Consider the following 6,769-nt stretch of genomic DNA (forward strand, 5'->3'; position numbering starts at 1 on the left):
CTTGGCTCGTGAGTGCACTCACACACACTCTCTCTCTCTCAAACAAAACAAAACAAAATTGTGGTGCCTGGGTGGCTCAGTCAGTTGGGTGTCTGGCTCTTGACTTCAGCTCAGGTCATGATCTCAGAGTTTGCGAGTTGAGCCCCACGCTGTCAGCGCAGAGCCTGTTTGGGATTTCTCTCTCCCTCTCTCTGTGCCTTCACTGCTTACATGCTTTCTGTCTCTCTCAAAATAAATAAACATTTTTAAAAACCGCTGTAGGAGGGGCGTCTGGGTGGCTTAGTCGGTTAAGCGTCCGACTTTCACTTAGGTCATGATCTCGCGGTTGGTGGGTTCGAGCCCTGAGTCAGGCTCTGTGCTGACAGCTCAGAGCCTGGAGCCTGCTTCCAATTCTGTGTCTCCCTCTCTCTCTGCCCCTCCCCTGCTCACACTCTGTGTCTCAAAAATAAATACACATTAAAAAAATTTTTTTAAACTGCTCTAAAAAGTAAAGTTTAGTGGGACATCTGGGTGGCTCAGTTGGTTGAGTGTGACTTCATCTCAGGTCATGATCTCACGGTTTGTGTGTTCAAGCCCTCATCGGACTCTGGGCTGACAGTGCAGAGCCTGCTTCAGATCCTCTGTCTCCCTCTGTCTCTGCCCTTCCCCTGTGCTCTCTCTCAAAAGTAAATAAACATTAAAAAAATGAAGTTTAGTAAGTTAAAAAAAATTAATGCAAAGGTATTGGTCATCCAGTTAGTTGGATTATTTCTGTTTCATGAAGCATGTGTTTTCAAGGTTCACCAGTGTTACTCAGTCCCTCCCAAACAATCTATGTCCTAAGTGAGGACAGGACTTGCCCGGAGATATCTGCCTAGGTCTCAGATTTCTGTCACAGGACTTAGTTATACCTAAAAAAGCAGTGCCAGATGGCACTCTCTGTCACCCTCTGGGCATAAAGTTCATCTGTCTGCTCATCCCTGCCAAGGCGTGGCATGGTCCAGCTCTCCAATTCACGATAACCTCATGGGTGTAAATAACATACCATAGTTGTTTTAACTTACACTTCTTTAACTAAAGTATCTCTTCATCTGTTTCTTGGCATCGCGCTTATGAGCTGCTTGTCATATCCTTTGCCTATTTTTCGATTGGGGTCCCTTACGTTTTGTTGTGGTTGCTGATTCGCAGAAGCTCCTTGTATATACTAGATATTGTCCTTGGTTGGTGTGAGGCATTTAAATATCTCCTCCCAATTTTTCATATGTTGGTTAACTTTGTCTGTGGGTCTCTTAACGGAGCAGACATTCTTCTGAAATGTAATGACATTTACCAAATTTTTGCCTTATAAACTGTACCTCTGTAATTTTCTTTAAGCAATTCTTTACCCATCCAAAGCATTGTGTAAGTTTAGAGTGTCATTTGATATGTTAATATATTACAAAACAATACCCCCTCCATCTGGTCACATAGTTACCATTTCTTTTTTTGTGGTGACAACATTTAAGATCTATGCTCTTGGCAACATTAAAGTATACGATACAGTATCATTACCTACAGTCATCACATTGGATCCCCAGAACTTGTTCCTTTTCTAACTGTTTGTATCTTTTGACTAACATCAGCCCATTTCCTCCACCCCTCCAGCCTCTGGTAAACCACCATTCTACTCTTCGGTTCTAGGAGTTCGGCTTTTTAAGATTCTTCATACAAGTGAGATCATATACCAGCTATATTCCTCTGTCTTAGCATAACGCCTTTAAATTTCATCCATGTTGCTGCAGATGGCAAGATTTCCTTCTTTCTTATGGCTGAATAATATTCCTTTACATTTTATATATATATATATATATAAAAGATATATATATATATATATATCTCACATTTTCTTTATCCATTCATCCATGATGGACACTTATGTGGTTTCCATATTTGGCTCTTGTGAATGATGCTGCAGTGCATGGGGGAGAGCAGATGTCTGTCTATAAAATCCAGATTTCAATTCCTTTATACTCAGAAGTGAGATTGCTGGGTCATATGGTAGTTCTATTTTTTATTTTTTGAGAAATCTATATACTCTTTGCTATAGACTGTACCAATGTACATTCTCATTAGTAGTACATAAGGTTTACCTTGTTGCCACATCCTTACCAACACTTATTATCCCTTGTCTCCTCCTCCTCCTCCTTTGAGAGAGAGAGAGAGAGAGAGAGCAAGCAGAGGGAGCTAAGCAGGAGAGGAGAGAGAGAATCCCAAGTAGGCTCCAGGCTCAGCATGAAACCCCACCCAGGGCTCAATCCCAGCACCCTGTGATCAATATCTGAGTTGAAATCAAGAGTCAGACACTCAACCAACTCAGCCACCCAGTCGCCCTTATCCCTTGTCTTCTTGATGACAGCCATTCTATCTAGTGTGAGGTGATATCTCTTTGTGGTTTTCATTTGCATTTCCCTGATTCTTAGTGATGTCAAGCACGTTTTCATGTCCCCATTGGCCATCTGGATGTCTTCTGTGGAAAACCGTCTCCTCGGTTCCTCTGTCCACTTTTTTAATTGGGATATTAGGGGGGTTTTTTTGCTATTGAGTTGTATGAGTTCTGTATATAGTTTGCATATAACCCCTTCTCAGATATATAATTTGCAAACATTTTCTTCCATTTTGTAGATTGCTTTTTTGTTTCTTTGCTGTGCAGAAGATGTTTAGAGTGATATAGTGCCATTTATTTTTGTTCGTTTTTGTTTGTTTGTTTGTTTTTCTTTTTTGCTTATATTTTTGCTGTTATATACAGAAAATTGCTGCTGACACCAATGTCAAGGACTTTCCCCCCTATGTTTTCTTCTAAGAGTTTTAGGATTGTTTTTCTAATTCTGTGAAAAGTACCGTTGGAATTTTGATAGGGATTACATTGCATTTGTAGCTTGTTTTGGGTAATATGGACATAATTTATTAAATCACACTACGATTTATTGAATCATTTTCCTATTGAACTTCTCCAATTTCTATTTCAAAAGGCTGCACTAAATCCTTGGAAAGATATTCATTGACTTCTGTTGTTTGTAATGATAATATGTAATATCCAATCATTGCAAACCATTAGAATATGGAAAAGACCATTTATAATTCAACCTCCCAGACTCTATCACTACTGATGCTGAATGTATCTCCCTAGCCTGTTTTTTGCCTAAATAGCTTAACATTATTTAAAAAAAAAAAAAACCCTCTAGTATTATGCATATACTGCAATAAACACTTTAAAAAATGTTTATTATTTTTATTGTAGACCTTTTCAAACTCACATAAAAGAGAAAATACCAGGAGCACCTGGCTGGCTCAGTTGGTAGAGCGTGTGACTCTTAATCTCAGGGTCATGAGTTCAAGCCCCTTGTTGGGTGGAGCCTACTATAAAAAATTGTTCTAATTTAAAAAAGAGAAAATACTAAAAAGAGAGAAAAAAGAGAAAATTTTAAAAAATATTTTTTCTAATTAAAAAAGAGTAAAATAACCTCTCATGTATTTATTGCACAGCTTCAAGAATTATCAACATATAACTTGTTTTAGGTGTGCTTTAACTCCACCAGTTGCCTTTTGAAGCATAAATCCCAGACACTATTATATTTATGGTGTCTGGGGCGATATAGTATTTATTATATAATAAAAATACTATATTATGTGTCTCTTTGAGCACACTCAAAGGTTTACCAATATTAATGTTAATACTGTTCAAATTTCCCTGATTGTCTCATAAGTCTCTTATTTATAATTAGGTTATTCAAATAAGAATCTAATGTCCACATTGCATTTAGTTGATATGCCTCTTAAGTGTCTTTTGGTTAATAACACATACCCTCCTTCTCTTTTATTCTTATATTTTACTTGTCAAAGCATCCCAATGACTTGGCCTAGAGTTTTCCACATTCTAGATTTAGCTCACTGCATCTTCATTGTGGCCTCAATCCACTGAATTTCCTACATACAGATAGTAGAAGCTTGATCAGTTTCCGGTGTTATATTTTGATAAGAATATTTCATAGAAGGTGTGCACTTTTATTTTTTATTATTTTTTAGTGTTTATTTATTTTTGAGCGAGAGAGAGTACACGGTAGAGGGGTCGAGAGAGAGGGAGACACAGAATCCGAAGCAAACTCCAAGCTCTGAGCTGTCAGCACAGAGCTCGACGCGGGGCTCAAACTCACGAACTGCAAGATCATGACCTGAGCCGAAGTTGGAGGCTTAACCAACTGACCCACCCAGGCACCCCAACAAGCGCACTTTTGTTGCACTTATTTATTCACACATGATATTGCATTGTTTTTCTTTTTGCAATACCAATATTGACCAGTGGCCGTGGGTATTGAACGTTTCTTTGTTTTGTTTTGCTTTGCTTATAGTGTAGATATCTTTCAGTGTTAGAATCTGTCAGCTAAGCCAGTCTGTAAGGCAGACATACTGGAGTTCTCCTCTGGGTCCTTAGACAGTACAAACCACTGGTATAGTTGCTATTTTTAACAAGAGGTTGCAAATTTTTGTGATTGTTCCCTGCTCCCTGTAAGTTTCACAGTTACATGAATTAGTTTTCTCAAATCTCTGAGACACAAGTTATTTACATGTTCGAGAATGATCTGTCTGAAATTCACTTTGGAAAGATCCTGGGCATTTTAGACATCAAAGAATAAACAGCCAGCTGCTGTGTTTTGTGCTTCGTCTACTGTTTGGTTCCAGAGTAGTGGGATGTTTACTCTGATACCTGAAATGCCTGGCCAGCCAGCTTTCTTTCTAGAAAAAAAGACCAAAAAGAAAGGCAGATAGACAGAAAGAAGAGAAAGGAAAAAGGTAGCAAAGGAGATTATATGCTGATTCTATTCATGGGGATATTTAAAAAAAAATTTAAGCGTTCATTTATTTTTGAGAGAGAGAGAGGAGCACAAGCAAGGAAGGGACAGAGAGCAAGAGAGAGAGGGACACACACACACACACACACACACACAGAATCCAAAGCAGGCTCCAGGCTCTGAGCTGTCAGCACAGAGCCTGATGTGGGGCTCGAACCCACAGACCCAAGCCAAAGCCGGTTGCTCAACTGACTGAGCCACACAGGTGCCCCATGGGGATATTTTTAAAATATATTTTTAAAATCACCTGTGATTTAATCTAGCATTGCTATGGTGTTTTTTTCCAATCCCTACTGGGAAACAGTTGGGCAATAGGCATCATTTACCGCACAGATGTTCACAGCATTGAGCATATTAGCCCCCATGTTTCAGAACTTTTCTTTTAAAAATTACTCAGCATCATTAGAAATTATAGGTGTAGGGGCGCCTGGGTGGCTTAGTCGGTTAAGCGTCTGAGTTTCGCTTAGGTCATGATCTCGCAGTTCGTGGGTTCGAGCCCCGCGTCGGGCTCTGTGCTGACTGCCAGCTCGGAGCCTGGAGCCTGTTTCAGTCTGTGACTCCCTCTCTCTCTGACCCTCCCCTGCTCACGCTGTCTGTCTCTCTCTCTCTCTCTCTCTCTCTCCTAGAAATAAATAAAAATATTAAAAAAAAAAAGAAAAAAACAGTTGAATCATGACAACAGAGCATATCACAATAGGTATGTGCAATGCAAATGAGGAGGGAGTGTAAGTAATCAAAATACTATTTATTAGGGTATTTCTATCCTGCCAGTCGGCATCCCGGCAGAAAACAGATGGCACCTTCAAACTGGGCCATTCGAGGGGTCTAAGGGAATGGCAAACATGTGGACAAGGGTAAGAAGAGGGTGTGTAGTACCCTGGATCTGAAAACTCAGAACCCTTGAGGACTTGTGGGGAGGGAGACAGACACACAGAGCCAAGGGCTGTGAACACCTGAAGCCCGGGTCACTCCACAGGGACCTGATGCCCCCAGACAGCAAAGTGCACGTGGGCATCTCAGGCACCACTTGCTCCCCAGCCGGATGCAAATGGTCTTGCCCTCCCGTGCCCATCAGCTGCCTGCACCAAGCTAACCCCCTCGTAGACTCCAGCACCCCCTGCTGCTTCATTTAACCCCAAAGCGGGGCAGCTCAGTGCCAGGTGTGTCTGCGAGCACGAGTGCGCAGAACACGCACACACCCACCCCCAAGCCAGCTTCATCTCTCCGGTCCCATCAACTGTTGGTCTCTGTTGTACCTGTCTCTGTTGTTGGCTTAACAAATACCCAGAAAAAGGAAGCCTGATGATTTTATTGTGGCAATGGGAACACAGACTCCTTTGAAAGGTTTGTTGTTGGTTTTTTTGTTTTTTGTTTTGAAACTGGGGGGAGGGAGGCATTCACTTTTGAATGTCCCCTCTCTGGAGCTTTCCTACTATTCTTCCTTTCTGATCTTATACTCTAATAAACTTTTGCCTGCTGAAAAGAAAGAAAGAAAGAAAGAAAGAAAGAAAGAAAGAAAGAAAGAAGAAAGAAAGAAAGAAAGAAAGAAAGAAGAAAGAAAGAAAGAAAGAAGGAAAGAAGGAAAGAAAGGAAGGGAGGAAAGAACAAAAGAAAAAAAGAAAGAAATTGGGGGGAGGGTGGGAGAAAGGGAGAGAGAGAAACCCAAGCAGGCTCGTCATTCTCAGCATGAGCCTGAGGCAGGGCTCCATCTCACAAACCCTGAGATCATGACCTGAGCCCAAATCAAGAGTCTGATGCTTAACTGACTGAGCCACTCGGGTGCCCCACAGATTCCTTTAAAAAATTTTTTTAAATGTATTTACTTATTTTGAGAGAGAGAGGGAGAAAGAGAACACGAGTGGGGGAAGTGCAGAGAGAGAGGAAGACGGAGAATTAGCACAGAG

At 40.8% G+C, this 6,769-nt stretch overlaps 1 non-coding gene across 1 annotated transcript; it reads left to right on the plus strand.

Moving 5' to 3' along the window:
- Positions 1-3,295: 3,295 nt before the first annotated feature.
- On the plus strand, positions 3,296-3,368 carry TRNAK-CUU. Its single transcript has one exon. It is a non-coding gene; the product is annotated as a tRNA-Lys (tRNA).
- Positions 3,369-6,769: the final 3,401 nt, after the last annotated feature.

The sequence above is a fragment of the Hyaena hyaena genome, unplaced genomic scaffold (assembly GCF_003009895.1).
Source record: "Hyaena hyaena isolate Hyena2069 unplaced genomic scaffold, ASM300989v1 scaffold_658, whole genome shotgun sequence".
Lineage (NCBI taxonomy): Eukaryota > Metazoa > Chordata > Mammalia > Carnivora > Hyaenidae > Hyaena > Hyaena hyaena.